The sequence below is a fragment of the Herpailurus yagouaroundi genome, unplaced genomic scaffold, assembly GCF_014898765.1.
Source record: "Herpailurus yagouaroundi ecotype Mexico unplaced genomic scaffold, PumYag 203, whole genome shotgun sequence".
NCBI lineage: Eukaryota > Metazoa > Chordata > Mammalia > Carnivora > Felidae > Herpailurus > Herpailurus yagouaroundi.
In genome coordinates, this window is record NW_024412434.1 from 32,277,337 (window position 1) to 32,295,123 (window position 17,787).

A 17,787-nucleotide genomic window follows, 5' to 3' on the forward strand; every position below is an offset into this window, starting at 1 on the left:
AAAAAAAAAAAAAGACTCCTCTATAAAGAGAACAAATCGATGGTCACCAGAGGGGAGGCAAGGGGATGGGGAAAATAGGCGAGGAGGATTAAGGAGGGCATTTGTCACGAAGAATGCTGGCTGCCGCGTGGAAGTGTTGAATCACCACATTGTACACCCGAAAGAGAACACTGTGTATTCACTGGCATTAACGCTATTCAGTGATGCGGTTGAAACTCAAGCACACACAACAGAAAGGGGAATAGCTACAAACGCCTTTGGAGTGGACGGTTTTTGCCTCCAGCAACATGCCGGCCAGGATGAGGAAAATCCCGAGTCGCACACCAGCAGGGGGGAGAAACGGGAAGACAAAGGAGCCTGCTAATACGCACACCCCACGTGGAGAATCCTTTTCTATTTGGGGTTCAAAGTTTCTCCACAGCCTCATGGTCTCACACGCTCGTGCACACCAAAACCAATCTGATCTCGCGTTGCCCACGGAGAAGACCTGTGCCCAGCTCTCTGACAGCTTCTCAGCCACGGTCAGGCTTTGGCGTTTTCTGGAATTACCCAGACGGGGAGCGAACCATGCCACAGAGACGGCCGTACGAGCTGCCCAGAACATCTTCACGCAGATGGGGATGCCTGTGCACCATTCAGCCTCAACGATCACGTCTCCCCATCTCTGCTCACCTCTCCTCAAAGGACAGGCTATCAAATGCACAACACTTCCATTGCAAAGGGGAAAATGGACTGCTTTTTCTCTCCAGGGTTTGAGGAAGCCTTCCTGTCAGCCTGAGCGGACTCGGCATGGTTGCCTGGATACTCACTCGCCTTCACTCTTACTCTGATTAAATAGCAATTTAGATTTTTTTTTTTTTTTAAACCGATCTGTCCTCTAGAAATATGATCAGCCCTCCCTTACACTGATTTGTCAAGTGGTGGGTTGAGCATCGCTATTCAGGGATGGTTTTTCAATAGGGTAAAGAAATGGACTCCCCAGTTCCTTTATCCCCATGGAATGTATACAAACTAAACGCAGTGAAGCTTCTAAGGGTAAGTGGGTCCAGCAGATTTTGGGGTTTCTAGGGAGTGAGGAGGGCACAGGTGTGAGCGAAGACATTTTGTTTCACAACTTGAAAAAAAGCATTGTGAATAAATGTCCATCGGAATAGTTCTATGGGTGGGGGAAGGATAGAATCCCTCAAAACCAACATTTTTAGAGGGCTTTCAAAACACTGGTCTCTGATATTGTTATCAACAGACAAGGAAGTCAAAGCCCCAATGTCCAGATTCAGAGGAAATTCGGGATATAAAAATTCATACCTGCAATCAACATATTTACACAATCCAGTTTGAGGTAAAATCTGCATGTGATAGAATATACACATTTAAGGTGCACGATAAACCGTGATAGGATATTGCCCGTGAAACCATTACCATGGGCCAGAGAACCCACACTCAGCGTCCTGTGTTCCTGTGAGACCTATCCCTCCCCCCCTGCTCAGGACCCTCATCCTCCAGCATGAAGGGTCTTTCCCTACAGATCCCTTTGTTTTCTCAATGCGTTTTCATAACAGAAACAGAGTGTGCGCTCTTTCTTCGGACTTCAGATCACTTGGACAATCATTCATGCTGTTGAGCGAAGTAACAGTGCACCCCATTCCAAGGATACAGATCGTGTTCATTCCCTTCAACTGTAGAGACCTTTGAGTTATTTTCAGTGTTCAGCTCTTACAAATGAGGCATTTATAGGTCTCCATGCTCCTTATAAGGACATATGGCCACGTCCATGGGAAGCGTAGGCTTAAATTTTAAAGAAGTCGCTAAATCCTTTCTCACAAAGTGGTTGTACGATATATTCCCACCAACAACACAAGAATGCCAGTAGCTACATATCCATGCTAACACCTCTTCTGGTCTTTTCTAAACTTTTAGTCATTCTAGAAGCCACGTGCATCACAGCTCTGGTCTGCAGTTCCTGAATAATACATTTGAGTTTTTTTTTTTTTTAATGAATTGGACATCTTTGATGAAATTTGTTGAACTCTTTTACAGGTTTACTAACTGCACTACTTTGACATTTGAGAGTTCTGTATATATTCACACATCTGGAAACAAATCCTCTATCAGATAAAGAGGGCTGGTTCTTTGCAAAAATATCTTTAGGTCTAACGTTTTCACTCCCCTAACAGTTTCTTTCAAAGAATAGTTCTTAAGTTTTGGTGTCTAATTTACAGAGGTTTTCAAAATATTACAGACCATGCTGCTGGTACATTCAACTCTTTAAACCAAGATGTAAAGGATTTTTCCATTAGCTTCTAGAATTGTATAGCTTTTGGTTTTAAAATGAGATCTTTCTGGGGTACCTGGGTGGCTCAGTCGGTTAAACATCGGACTTCAACTCAGGTCATGATCTCACGGGTTTGTGAGCTTGAGCCCCGTGTCGGGCTCGCTGATGCCAGGGTAGAGCTGATCCTCTGGCTCTTTGGATCCTCTGTCCCCTTCTCTCTGCCCCTCCCCTGCTTACGCTCTCAAAAAATAAATGTGAAGAATAAAATGAGATCTTTTCAATTCTTAAGTTTTTATTCCTACCTGTTTTGACTCATGTCTGTTCTAGTTTTTCTTTTTTTGGTATGTCTAGTTATCCGGGCTGGCTGTCAGACCTTGTGGGTAACAGTTTTCTTATAATTCTATTTTGTTCTAGGATACAGTTACATTACTTGGAAGCAGTTGCATTGTTCTGGCTCTTGCTTTAAGGATTTTTGGACAAGCCCAGAGCATGGGCTATTAGTCTAGGTAGATCACCCACCCCCAGGACAGAACACCCTCCCACATTCCTCCACACAGCACCCCGAGTTATGAGGGTATCTGTGCCGTGGCAGCAGCTACACCTTCTGAACTGGAGTGCACCCTGAGCATGGTTCTTTGATCTTCCCAGAAGGTCCTTTCCAGGTCTTAGTACTTCCCTCCAATACGTGTGGTCCTTTACACTTTCCAGAGCACTCCTTGGGCATTTTCAGCACTTATCGAGAATTCGCGGTCCTGCAAACTGGAGCTGTTCTCACTGCGCTGGAATCTCAACTTCCTCTCCTCACCGCAGGGAACCTGCTTGGTCTTGGCTTCAGTTCCCACTCCCTGGACCCCAGCCAGAAAATTCTCTGAAGGCCATGATCTCAGAAAATCATGGGCTCCTTTGTTTATGGTCGCTTAGGAAGGAATCCAGGGTTTGTTTGTTTTTTTTTTTCTGGTTTTATATATTCATCATTGTGGGCAGGATCATCAACCTAGTCCCGGTTATTCGTCTTGGCCAGAAGTATAGGTCGTTTTTTGTTTTTTTTTTTTTCTAAGAGGAGATTGCTATAATCTAAGAGTAATTATTAAATACCTCTCCACATTATAATCAGCTAAAACCACCATAAATGTTGCTCTCTGCAAATCACTGTGCTTTTATGCCAAATCACTTTGTGGGTTACCTCACGTTGAATGTTATGAGCTCCAAAGTAGGTCAGTTCTGACATGCTAATAATTTGTCTTGGGAATAAACACACAAAATCCGAGGGAACAGTTAGCAAGAGGCGGTATGTGCTGAAGCAAGGGTGTTGGGAGAAAGCCAAAGGAGGGACAGAGCCGGCGGACAGGGGCAGGAAGAACAAACCAGAGGGAGGAGGAGACAAAAGTAATCTTTCCACTCTGGGGCTCTTAACACACGATGCAAACCATGGAATGCCTGAATGATTAGTCATTGTGCATTCCTGATGCTACGCGTGTACTTAGCCATTTCAATTCAATGTAGTACTTGTCCATTTCAATAATTGACAAACAACATGGTAAGAGGAAATAGAAAAGGCACATTTAGGGGGAAATGTCTGGATTTTAGACAATCCCCCATGGAAAGCTTTGGAAAAAAAAATCATTTTGGTAATAGTTTCCTAGCCCATATGCCAAGTAAGAAAAGTGGATGGACACTTTTCATTTAACTGCTTTAAATATAATTTATACTCTGTCCTGTCCCATATTGTTTTATGAAGTCAGCACTCACCAGATGGCATTTGAGAACTAGTCCAGTATCACAGTTTATCTGTAAACTAAATATTCTCATAGAAGTTCTAGGCAGTATCCCGTCTCCTATTAAATTGAGTATTCTTCTCAGAGTTCCCATATGAATTTGATGTAACAGTTCTCCATTAGAAGGGCTTTAAGACATTGGGGTCAAGTGAACAACATTCTATTAAGGTGAAGGATCATTGTCAATAATTTTGAAGTGAGCTGGATTTAGTTAAGCAACCATGAACTGGACAGCTGCATTTTATAATTGACAGTAGAGAAACCAGAATAGTAAAGATAATCAGAGATCAAAGGTAGGTACTTCTCGGCCTCTATGTACCTGAATTAAGACATCAGTTCCTGCTCCTAAAGAAGTTTAGGGATCAAAATTAAGAGACATGTCTGCAATTCTGCAAAATTTCAACAAGGTCCCTCAGTTCTGCTTTTTGAAAAGCTCAATTTCTATTCCAAGACATGTAATTCATCATCAAAATTACATCATTAAATAAAGACATGATGGCTACGTCAAGCACTGGTCGACTTTAATTTGGTGAGAGACTAATTTAGAAGTTTCAGGATATTAGGGACAGGACAGAGAGGCCCACGAAACATTGGAATGGACCCTGAGGTGCAGGGACCTTCATATCATCTAGTGTTAGGAACTAGTTTTATTTGTTGCTAGGGAGGAATTACATTCAGCCCAAACTCCATTTAGGGAAAAAGAAAAGGCTTTTTCAAGGTCAGATCACGGGGTACAGAAGCAGTGGCCATCCCAAAGTCTCAGATTTTTTTTTAATTTTTTTTTAAATTTTTTTTTCAACTTCTTTTATTTATTTCTGGGAGAGAGAGAGACAGAGCATGAACGGGGGAAGGGCAGAGAGAGAGGGAGACACAGAATCGGAAACAGGCTCCAGGCTCCGAGCCATCAGCCCAGAGCCCGACGCGGGGCTCGAACTCACGGACCGCGAGATCGTGACCCAGGCTGAAGTCGGACGCTTAACCGACTGCACCACCCAGGCGCCCCTCATTTTTTTTATTTTAAACGAAGCAGAATGTTCCAGCATGGAGATAGGTGACCCCTGTGTTTAACCACAACCCTTCAGCTCTTGGAAAGAACTTTAATCACGAATACAGAAGCTTGCTGGGGCAATCAGGGCTAGATGAGGCATACAGTGGCATGCACACAGAAAGCATTAATGCAACAGCCAAAAGGAGAATTAGAGCAAAAAGGCAAGATGAAACTAAAACATCACCTCAATCAGGCCTCTACCATACTTCGCACTGCACCAATAACAAAACGTAATTCTAACCATCTCCAGTAGCGGCCCAAGCCCAACCCATTCTTCTCACAGACCTGCGTTCGTTTCTACAGACAACACAGAATACCACCCTGATCTGGAAATCAGGGCAGTGTGGCCCGGGAAGGCAACCAGAAAATGCCATGGAATGTTGGTTTGCCCAAACTGACAAGATCCAAGCATGTTATGAACCACACACCTAAGGACCAGGAGGAGAGACTAAGAGGAAAATTACCAGGTGTACTCACAACTGCAAAGAAAAGATGCCTCCCCCACCGCCGCCATTCCCGAAAGCAGCCAGGGCGTGCCCGGTTGTAGTCGGACCTAAAGGTGGGAACCAATCAAGTTCTGCTGAGTGGTTTGAAATAAAGGCAGGAACCAAACAAGTTCTGCTGAGCGTTCAAATTTAAATGTCAACCAATAACAACTCTGTAACCTCAAAAAAAAATCCCTAACTTGTTTGTGCTGGTCTATAAAAGAAGCTGTAAGATCCTTGCTCGGGGCCTCTTAGCGTCACCAGCAACGAGTAGCGGAGGACCGGGTTCGAACCTGCAGTAAATGACCCTTGTCGCTTGGCTTTGCCTCTGGTGGTTTTGGGGGGGGGTCTCTCAAATCGGGGCATATCTGGGGGCTCGTCCGGGATCCCCCCAAACCCACCAGACCCCAAGTCAACGGGTCGTCCCTGAGACTGATTGGTGAGCCGGCTCTGTCCGTTTCTGTTTGTTCATTTCTGGCTCTCCCGCGCAGGATCTGTATCAGTGACTGACACGGCCCTGGCAGACGCGCTATAGGGCAGTCGTCGGGTCCAGTAGGAGACGTCCACCGGCACCCGTCTGGGGCACCTTTTTGGGTCCATTGGAATTTTTCTGTTCGGGTGGCAGACACCCGAAATGCGCTAGCGAGCGATCTAAGTGTTGTGTTCTCTATTCTGTAACTTTTAAGTGTTAAACTCCTTCTCTTTCACAGGTGACCTGGCCTGGCCCAGCCAGAAATCCTCATAACTTTACTGTTTCTCCTTTTAATCCTTTCCTCCACCTCCAGAATACAGATGGGACAATCTCAAAGCACTCCTCTCTCTCCCCTTGTTGCTTACTTCAGGGATGTTAGAACCAGAGGACAGAATTTGAGTTTAGACATCCGGTGGGGAAAATTAATAACCCTCTGCCGCTCCGAATGGCCAATCGAAGGAGCTTTCTGCCTATGATTGCTAAGGTGAAATCAAATATTTTTCTACTGGGTCGCGAGGGACACCCGGATCAGATTCCCTACATTCTTGTATGGCGGGGTTTAGTGGAAAATCCACCCCCTTGGTTGGGCCCCTTCCTATCCTCGGGAATGTGTAAGGTCCTTGCCATGCAGCCTGCAGGTCCCCCAAAATCAAGGACCCCAGCCACGCCCTTGTATCCCATATTGCCCGACAGTCAGGACCTACTATCCCTAGACCCTCCACCCTATCATCCCCCTCCCCTCGCACCCCAGGCCCTGCCCGCAGCAGCCACCCCACCAGTAGCCCTGCCAGTTGCCCCCCTGGGGAACCGGGAGGACGGGAAGCGGCAGCCGCACCGGGCCCCATTGAAAGTGAAACCAACGTCAAGGGGCCAGCCGGCGGAACCCGCGGGCGCACCCAGCGTGAGCCAAACCCCCGCCTCCCCGACTCCACTGTGGCCCTACCCCTGCGGGAAATAGGACCCCCCGATGAAACAGGCAACCCCCGACTCCAGTATTGGCCCTTTTCCACCAGTGACCTTTACAACTGGAAAACGCAGAACGCTCGATTCTCTGATAACCCTAAAGATCTAATAGCTCTTCTAGACAGTGTCATGTTCACCCACCAGCCCACCTGGGACGACTGTCAGCAGCTCCTCCGCATCCTGTTCACCACAGAGGAGCGAGAGAGGATCCAATTAGAAGAAAGCTGGTTCCCGGAGACGAGGGTCGGCCGACATCTAACCCTGACCTCATTAATGCGGCTCTCCCCCTAACCAGGCCTCCACAGGACGAATGGGACTACAACACGGCAGAAGGTAGGGGAAGGCTACTCATCACCAAACTCTGATGGCGGGTCTCCAGGCTGCAGCTTGCAAGCCCACCAATTTGGCTAAGGTATATTTGGTCGTACAGGGAAAAACAGAGTCCAGCTGCTTACTTAGACTAATGGAAGCCTTTAGACAGTTTACCCCCATGGATCCAGAAGTCCCTGAGAACCAGGCTGCTGTCGTTATGTCCTTTGTAAATCAAGCAGCTCCTGACATTAAAAAAAAACTCCAAAGGCTAGAGGATTTAGAAGGTAAACAGATCCAGGATCTGCTCTGTATAGCACAACGGGTCTACAACAACAGGGACGCCCCAGAAGAAAGACAGATCAGAGCCACAGAGAAAATGACTAAAGTCCTGGCCGCTATGGTCCAGAAACAACAGCCACCCCCAGAAGGCATTCAAACAATACGCCCTCCCAGGCGGCACTTAAAGATCAGTGCGCCTATTGTAAAGAAAAAGGCCATTGGATACGAGAATGCCCCAAGAAGAAACAACCCCACCCCAGCCAAGGGCAATGGCAGCCAAAAATAGCCCCCATACTGCTACCCAAGATACAGAATAGGGAGGACTGGGTTCGGATCCCCTCCCCGAACCTAGGGTAACATTGCAAGTGGAGGGGACCCCGGTCCAGTTCCTAGTTGATACCGGGGCACAGCACTCAGTTCTGGTCAAGCCCCATGGAAAAGTAGCTGAAAAATCATCCTGGGTACAAGGGGCCACCGGAATAAAGAAGTACCCCTGGACAACTCAGAGGACTGTGGACTTAGGAACTGGGAAGGTAACCCACTCCTTCCTGGTCATTCTCGACAGCCCCTGCCCCCTGTTGGGGAGGGATTTGCTTACCAAAACGGGGGCCCAAATTCATTTCCAACCGGGGGGACCCACAGTGACTGACTTCCACAACCAACCCATATCTGTACTCACTGTGAAACTAGAAGATGAATATAGGCTCCATCAGGAACCCACTCCTCGGGATCAGGGCATCGAGCCCTGGCTTCAACGCTTCCCAGACGCGTGGGCAGAAACAGGTGGTATGGGGTTAGCAAAACATCGCCCAGCCCTTTTTATAGAGGTCAAGCCCGGGACGGACCCCGTCCGCGTGCGCCAATACCCTATGCCCACGGAAGCCAAAAATGGCATCACACCGCACATCCGCTGCCTCCTTGACTTCGGGGTCCTATGCACCTGCCACTCAGCACGGAATACCCCCCTGCTGCCCATGCGCAAACCCAACAGCGGGGAATACAGACCAGTGCAGGACCTGAGAGAAGTCAATAAGCAGGTGATGGACATACATCCAACTGTTCCTAACCCCTATACTCTCTTGAGCGCCCTCAGCCCAGAAAAACAATGGTATACTGTTCTGGATCTAAAAGATGCTTTTTTCAGCCTACCACTAGCCCCTAAAAGTCAAGAGCTATTTGCATTCGAGTGGACAGATCCAGACAAGGGCATAAGTGGCCAGCTCACTTGGACCAGACTGCCACAAGGATTCAAGAACTCTCCGACCCTGTTCGACGAGACTCTACACGAAGATTTAAGTGAGTACAGACAACACCCTAATATAACTCTCCTACGGTATGTTGATGATCTCTTAATAGCTGCCGAGACACCCGAAACCTGCATCCAGGGAACCGAAGGTCTCCTGCAAACTCTGGGAACCTTAGGCTACCGCGCCTCAGCAAAGGCGGCTCAGATCTGCAAGTCAGAGGTAACTTACCTGGGTTACTTACTGAGAGGGGGGCAACGCTGGCTAACGGGTGCCCGGAAGGAGACTGTCCTTCGTATTCCCAGACCACAGACACCACGACAGGTGAGGGAATTCCTAGGGTCGGTTGGGTTCTGCAGACTATGGATACCAGGGTTTGCTGAATTAGCAAAACCTTTATACCAGGCAACAAAAGATCAAAACAGCCTTTTAGTTGGACGGAAGAAGCCGAACAGGCCTTCCAACGAATTAAAACTGCTCTGCTATCAGCACCTGCCCTGGGACTCCCCGATGTCTCCAAACCCTTCCACCTATATGTAAGATGAAAACCGAGGCATAGCTAAGGCGGTGCTAACCCAGCATTTAGGCCCTTGGCACAGGCCAGTAGCCTGTCTAAAAAGCTAGATCCAGTGGCCGCTGGATGGCCACCCTGTCTCCGGATGATTGCAGCCACTGCCCTAATGGTAAAGGACGCTGATAAGCTGACCATGGGCCAAGAGCCACAAGTCACTGCCCCGCATGCCATTGAGGGCATCCTCAAGCAGCCGCCTGACCGATGGCTGAGCAATGCCCGACTCACTCATTACCAGGGACTGCTGTTGAACCCCCTCAGGGTCATCTTCACCACCCCCCACCAACGGCCCTGAACCCAGCATCACTGCTGCCAGACCCAGACATGGGAACCCTACTTCATGACTGTGCCGACATACTGGCTCAAGTTTATGGGGTCCGGGAGGACTTGCAGGATCAGCCATTATCGGACACAGACGCCATCTGGTTTACCGACGGAAGCAGCTTCGTTCACCAAGGACAAAGGTATGCAGGGGCGGCCGTGACTTCAGAGACCGAGGTGGTGTGGGCAGAAGCTCTACCCCCCGGAACCTCGGCCCAGAAGGCTGAGCTAATAGCCTTACCCCAGGCCCTAAAATTAGGAAGAGACCGCAAGCTAACCGCGTACACTGATAGCCGATATGCCTTCGCCACTGCTCATGTACATGGGGCGATATACAGAGAACGGGGCTCCTCACAGCTGAAGGGAAAGACATCAGAAATAAAGAAGAGATTCTAGCCCTGCTAGCAGCCTTATGGGAACCCAAAAAGCTAGCGATTGTGCATTGCCCAGGACACCAGAAGGCAACCGACCCAGTTTCCCGGGGCAACAATTTGGCCAATCAGACTGTAAAAAAACATAGCTCGGCCCCCAGTGCAATTGCTGACCCTACAGCTGCCAGACCCCGGGCCCCGGGAATTGCCCCCCAGCCCTGAGTATTCAGAAAGCGACCTTCAATGGATGAGTAAACTTCCTATGACCTGAATCAAAGATGGCTGGTGGAGAGACTCTAAAAGCAGCATTATACTCCCAGATAAACTAGGATGGCAAGTTCTAGAGCGGATCCATCGCAGCACCCACTTAGGTTCCCGGCGAATGTTGGACTGAGACAGACTGGACTAAAAATCAGAAATGTCTCTGATAAGGTCGATCAAGTAGTCACTAAATGGACAGTGTGCCAACTCAACAATGCGAGTAGCAATCCTCAGACAACAGGGGTAAGACAAAGAGGGAGCAGACCGGGGACCTACTGGGAAGTAGATTTCACTGAGGTAAAACCAGGAAAATACGGATATAAGTATTTGCTAGTTTTTGTAGATACCTTTTCAGGATGGACTGAAGCCTTTCCAACCAAGAATGAAACGGCGCAGATTGTAGCTAAAAAGATCCTAGAAGAAATCCTGCCCAGGTATGGTTTTCCAGTGATGATAGGGTCAGACGATGGACCTGCATTCGTCTCTAAGGTAAGTCAGGGACTGGCTTCCATACTTGGGGCTGATTGGAAATTACATTGTGCATACCGACCCCAAAGCTCAGGACAGGTAGAGAGAATGAATAGAACGTTAAAGGAGACCCTAACCAAATTGACCATGGAGACTGGTGCTAATTGGGTGGTCCTTCTCCCCTACGCTCTGTTCAGGGTGCGTAATTCCCTATACAAACTGGGACTCACACCCTATGAAATAATACATGGTAGACCACCCCCCATCATCCCTAACCTAAAAGATAACCTTGTCAAAGCTGAGAACGATAATAGTCTTGAATTCTTGTTCTCCCTACAAGCCTTGCAGAGGGTCCATGAAGATGTATGGCCCAAATTAAAGGAACTCTAGGAGACTGGCCCCCTGCCTATTCCACATCAATTCCGGCCAGGGGATTGGGTCCTCGTCAAACGTCATCGGCAGGGAACTCTGGAGCCCAGGTGGAAAGGACCCTTCCAGGTCATCCCGACAACACCTACTGCCATCAAAGTAGACGGAATCACCACCTGGATCCATTTCGCCCACGCCAAACCAGTGGACCCATTCTCAGACCTCATCAGACCTTCAAAGACAACCTGGACTGTTGATCGGACTAAGGACAAGCCCTTAAAATTGACCCTACGCCGCTAATGGACTGAGCCGTAACTGTGGTATTTGCCCTTCTCTTGGTGGTTCTGCAAATTCTGTCTGTAAATCCAAACCCCCACACCCCCTATAATTTGACATGGGAAATTACTAATTTAGAGACTCATGAAGTCTACAACAGAACCCTAGGAACTGCCCCATTAAATACCTGGTGGCCAGATTTATATCTTAATTTAGAAAAAATTAGTCCATTAAAAGAAATGGAAGGAGGTAAATGGAAGCAACTGCAAAGGAGGGTATCAATAAGTAGAAATGGATTTTATGCATGTCCGGGATTTAGGACAGGGGCGATGAGGCACACATGCGGAGGGTTTAAAAACCTCTGTTGTGCAGCCTGGAGTTGTGTCACCTCCAATGATGGGGAATGGAAGTGGGAAGTAAAACCCCAATTTATTGAAATGTCCTATGTCCAACCATGTACCCACACCAGGTATGATGAAAACTGTAACCTTATTCATGTAAGATTTACAGAGGAGGGGAAAAAGGACAGGCGGTGGGTCTTAGGACTCACTTGGGGACTCTACTTATATCAATATCCCCTCTTTGGGACTGCCATTCAAATAAAATTAAAAGTCTCCCCTCTCGTACAACTGGTGGGGCCAAATCCGGTATTAGGAAAAAAAAGAAAAAAAAGAGATGAGCCTATCCCCAGGCAGATCCCCACTCCCCCCTCCAGCAGGACCCCCGTCCTTATCCCAGGAGTAAAAGCACAAGCTGTCCAAAGAAAGCAGAACCCAGAAGGTATAGACTCCCTATGGAAATTGCTAACAGCAGCATATGAGGCCTTAAACCTATCGGACCCTGAGGCAACAAGGGCCTGCTGGCTATGCTTTGATATAAAACCCCCCTTCTACGAAGCCATAGGTCTAGCTGCCCCTTTTTCAGTCAGGAGAAGAGTCGCCAGCAGCTTGCAAGTGGAATCGAAAGGGCCCCCGTCTCACACTGCAAGCGGTCACTGGCAATGGGACTTGTGTAGGAAAGGTCCCCTCTAGCCATATCCAGCGCTGTGGCCCGACTAATTACTCTATGGGTGAATCTAAATGGACAATTCCAGCTCCTGACAGTTGGTGGATTTGTTCTAAGACAGGGCTCACCCCATGTGTTAGCAGGGATGTTTTGAATTTGTCACCTGAATATTGTATCATATTAATATTTCCAAAGGTTATTTACCACCGAGAAAATGTATATGGTCTGTGGACAGAAGGGACGGAAGCAAGAGAGTCAATAAGAACAAAACCGGAACCCTTTACGACCATAACCTTGGCCACCTTATTTGGCCTCGGTGCCATAGGGGCAGGAACAGGGATCTCATCACTAGCCATCCAGCACCGAGGGTTCAATAGCCTAAGGGCAGCCATTGGTGAGGATATAGCCAGACTTGAGGACTCCATCTCACACCTCAAAAAATCTCTGACCTCCCTTTCTGAAGTGGTCCTACAGAACTGAAGGGGGCTAGATCTAGTCTTCCTCCAACAGGGAGGTTTATTTGCAGCCTTAAGAGAAGAATGTTGTTTTTATGCTGACCACACCAGAGTAGTCCGAGAGTCCATGGCTAAAGTTAGAGAAGGCCTGGCCAAATGGAAGCGTGAACGAGAACAACAACAAGGCTGGTTTGAGTCTTGGTTCAATCAGTCCCCATGGCTAGCCACCCTGCTTTCTGCTCTAGCTGGACCCCCTATACTCCTCCTCCTCCTTACCCTCGGGCCTTATATTATTAATAAACTAGTTGCCTTTATCAAAGACTGAGTTAACACGATCCAACTGATGGTCCTTAGGACCCAATACCAACCCGTCATTACCGAAACATTGGAGTCAGACACAGAAGATCCAAGATTGGCTCTTAAGGTACCAAAGAGGGGGGAAGGAGAGACTAAGAGAAAAATTACCAGGTGTACTCACAATTGCAAAGAAAAGATCCCCCCCCCCCCATTCCCGAAACCAGCCAGGGCATGCCCGGTTGTAGTCTGACCTAAAGGTGGGAACCAATCAAGTTCTGCTGAGTGGTTTGAAATAAAGGCAGGAACCAAACAAGTTCTGCTGAGCGTTCAAGTTTAAATGTCAACCAATAACAGCTCTGTAACCTCAAAAAAAATCCCTAACTTGTTTGTGCCGGTCTATAAAAGAAGCTGTAAGATCCTTGCTCGGGGCCTCTTAGCGTCACCGGCAACGAGTAGCGGAGGACCGGGTTCGAACCTGCAATAAACGACCCTTGTCGCTTGGCTTTGACTCTGGACTCTGGTGGTTTGTTTTCGGAGGGTCTCTCGAATCGGGGCATATCACAGGACTGTGGATAATTAGGCTTGTTTGACTCTACTCCACCTTGCACGTTGACATTGAATACTTGAGTCTCTTCAGGCACAAAGTTCAGGGATCAAATTTAAATGATCTGTAACAACACTAGTAATTCTTCACTCGTGTGCACTTTCCTCTGACCTGATACATGGAAGGCCCAGACTCAGGCACAGGCAGTGACCACAGAAGGGGCTTGGGAAGGAGGACAGGGATGGGCACGAATGTCTGCCACACTTAGGCTCAGGGGCTCTGTATCTATGCTTTCTGGACCAGAGAACTGGATAGTTCTATGGTGTGGGGGCAGTCCTGCCCACCGTAGGACTTTTGCCAGCATGTGGGGACTCTGCCCCCTAGAGGCCAGGAGCACTCCACAGTCATGACAACCCAGAGGTCTCCAGATAAAGCCAAACGTCCCCCAGGGGCAGCGGAGGGACACTTTTCATGTCGCTCATTAAGACTTCCTGAGTCATTGGGGGCCTCACCCCCACTCCTGAGTCTCAGGGATGAGAGCACTCTCTACCTGAGAGCTGGGAGAATTCTCAGCAGGTGATCCCGGCTTTCCTCCAAGAGCATTCGTCATCTGTATTGGGGTGAGGCGTTCTCACATCCCTAGGCTTCCTTGATGCTTAAGATATTTGCCACTGGGACAGGGTCTGTACCCACACGGATTCATTCAGGAGGTAACGTCAGACGTCCCTGTGGCCACTGCAGCAGGGAAAGCAAGACGGTGCCACCCCCCCCCCCCCCCCCCCCGGGGGGGGGGGGTGGGGAGGCAAGAGGAGAACGACCCCCCGTGGGTTATAAAAGGCGTTCTGAAGATACTCTCTCGGGGTAACTTCCACGTTCCCCAGCTGGGCACTGAGCACCTTGAAGACGAAGCCAATATCACCCTTTGGAGTCCCAACATACACACACTCATGGCCCACACGATGCTTGGTGAGGCTTACATCTGTTGACGTCATAAGCTTTTGAGACAGTTACTGAGAAGATGACCACCACCGAGAAAATGTCACCAAAACTGTGCCTTAAACCCAGGACTAGCTACTGGGTCATGAATCAAAAAACCTCCAGAATGTCTTCCCGCTAGCCAGACATAAAATTACAGACAGGGTAGGTCTCCTCACGTCTCCTCATGGTCACTCTAGAGTAATGCACAGACCATGGTACCATTTCTTTCCAGTTAGGAAATAAGAATCACACATGCACGTACAACCATGTTTCTACCATTAGAAACAATCAACCATCTGTGAAGGGATAAATTTACTTTCTTTCTCGATAAGGAGAATGAAAGTAAGTATAAACAGTCTCTGTAGTACTTCACTTAAGACACAGAGGAATAAAAAAGATTGTTGATAATTAAGAATAGGACTTATACCAGTTGGGGTTTACAAAATGAAAATAGTTTAAAATCCACAAGGTACCTTCAGCTTGTTACATCTTCAAAGCAATCCTAAGAGGTAGGTTTTTTTTTCCCCCATCTTTAACTTAAGGGCTGAGCAAATTCAGTTAGTTACTGATGAGCATGGAGTCCATTAGCAACAAATACAAAGATCTGAATCCTGAAATTCCCCCAAATCCTCTGCTCCTTTCTTCCCACTGTGCCCCGCTGGAAAGTAAGTTTCCTTGTTGCGGCCATGAGATTAGAAGGCAGCGACGTGTAAGTAGAGAGGGAAGTGCGCTACTGGACCAGGGTCCCGGAAATGCAGAAGCGGTTCACCGGCCACCTGCGGCAGACAAGGCCCTTGAGGGGGTCAGGGGGTCAGGGGGTCGTGAGCTCATGAGGGATTCAGAGACCTGCACTGCCTCATCCATTCCTAGGGTTAAATGTGCTCAGTCCCATGGCATGTAAGATTCTGAACATAATGAAAAGGTGCCATTATTGGCTTAGTATCAATTTCCAAGAAACTTGTATGCATTTACATACTTTGACAGTCAATGTTCTAGGACGGGCTTTTTCTTTATAAATTCAGTTGAAGATTTACCCTCTCAACCAAAGCCCTCCAATTTCTCCAGTTTTGTATTAACATACTGGATAGGAGATAGAGGATATGTATAGTAAGTTTAAGGCAATTATTTTTTAAAAGATTCTTTTTAAGCAGTCTCTACACCCAAATAGGGCTTGTATGACTTTGAGGTCAAGACTCAGACTCTTCTGAGCCAGCCAGGCGTCCTCAAGGCAATTTGATGTACCTGGAAAATCCAGCTTTCCTTTCGAGACAGAAGTTTTATAAATTCATAATCTTGATTAAATAGTAGTATTCATTGGAAGTTTAGTATCGTGAAGGTCTCTTCTTACGATAGTCAGTGACAATACCCAGGTTATAGATATTACCAGAGTGAATAAAAGAGGTCTAATGAGATCATGAAAAAAATCACTTCAGGAGGTGAAGAATATCTTAATACCTAATCTACTTAAGGTGATTCAAATTTGATACGTATACACTCATTTTAATTAAATGACCAAATTATAGGAGCACATGGACAGTTCAGTCAGTTGAGGGTCTGACTCCTGATTTCAGCTCAGGTCATGATCTCATGGTTTGTGGGATGGAGCCCCATGTTGGGCTCTGTGCAGACAGAGCAGAGCTTGGTTGAGATTCTCTTCCCCACTCTCTGCCCGTCCCCCACTTGTGCTCTTAAAAAAATGACCAAATTCTATAGAAAAATTATGTGACACAGTAGGCACTGTCCTTTCATTTGAAAATAAGTAACCTAGAGAATATTTTACATCTTTCACATATGTTCATGAATCGTTTTTTTTATCCTATTACAGTAAAAAACAAAACAAAACAAAAACACTAGAGATATCTTTCTCTCTTCAACTTGGACATGGGACGTCTGGCTGCTCGGCACTGAGGCCCAGGGGGTTGACTAATCATCCACGGCCATCCCCATGTTAGAGGAAAGAGGCCAGGAAGTGACCCATTTCCTTCCCTGCAAAGCTCATATTTATATGCTTATGCCTTTCCTATCTAGGCTCACATTGAGAAAAATGTAGACCTATCCTGGTGAATTTCCATTTCTAGAAGGTTACTAAAATGTTTCTGGCAATTTTATAATTTCTAGAGGTGAGAAACTCTCCCAGTAGCAGGAATTAAGCAGCAGACCAAGAATACAAATCGTTACTCTGAATATGAAAACATATGCCCCCCTTTTTTGGAGATTTCCCTGGTCCATAGTTTCCTAGGTTGTTTTAGATCCTCATCAGACAAGTCCTGAGCTTTCCACTGACAGGAATGTTGACTTCCAGGACATTCACCAAGATGTGGCCACTGAATCGTTTTTCCTTAGACGTAGACACAAATGTCCTTTTATGATGTAAGGTCCGCACAAACAGTCTTCATCATAAACTCACAAGTAGCCCATTCCGCCCTGTTGGTAGGAAGCTGATGTCTTGGGATTAGCCAAACCAGTCACTCTGCCGTGTGTTTAGGATCAGTTTTGTCCACCGGGTCTCACAACTTAGGCTTTTGAATCTTCAGTATTAACCTCACAACGGGAAAAGTTTTTGTGTTTGTTCTTACCCAAATTAACCTATGAATCTGGGTTAAAGTCCAAAGCCAAATATTTAATTGCCCTGGCTTTACATTTAGAATATATTCCTGTACTAACAAACATTAACATGTGGACTATTCCCCAATCCTGCATCTACAATCAGAAAAGACGAATATTTCAACATTTTCTTGTTCAAATGTTGCAAGTTCTACAAATGGAGCCTGATGTGATCCTGGATTGGAAGCATCAGAGTCTCCTACTATTTACCCCATTCTCTTTGAACTTTATATAGGATTTATTTTGATAGAGTTATTTTGGAGTTAAATGAGAAAGTCAAAAAGTTGAAATCTGACAAATGTGTGAAAGTCGGATGACATACATTTGAGTGAGGTGAATTTAGAATAAAAGGAAAGTGTGAGTTAAAAGTTTTACACATATCTCCCTCTCTCCCTTCCCCTGCTCATGATGTCTCTC

General features: G+C 47.0%; 2 long non-coding RNA genes across 3 annotated transcripts in view; one reads left to right on the plus strand and one right to left on the minus strand.

The window, feature by feature from the left end:
* The window catches only part of LOC121014897 (uncharacterized), a 20,446-nt gene extending 9,232 nt beyond the window's left edge, over window positions 1-11,214 (plus strand). The window contains exon 3 of one of the 2 annotated variants that reach the window (XR_005783489.1): window positions 10,823-11,214. This is a non-coding gene — a long non-coding RNA (uncharacterized LOC121014897). The remainder of the gene's footprint in view (window positions 1-10,822) is intronic. The other variant, XR_005783490.1, reaches the window with a different exon arrangement.
* Window positions 6,927-17,787, minus strand: part of LOC121014898 (uncharacterized) — a 17,208-nt gene continuing 6,347 nt past the window's right edge. The window contains exons 2-3 of the long non-coding RNA XR_005783491.1: window positions 9,091-9,093; window positions 6,927-7,186 (exon numbers count right to left, since the gene is read on the minus strand). This is a non-coding gene — a long non-coding RNA (uncharacterized LOC121014898). The remainder of the gene's footprint in view (window positions 7,187-9,090; window positions 9,094-17,787) is intronic.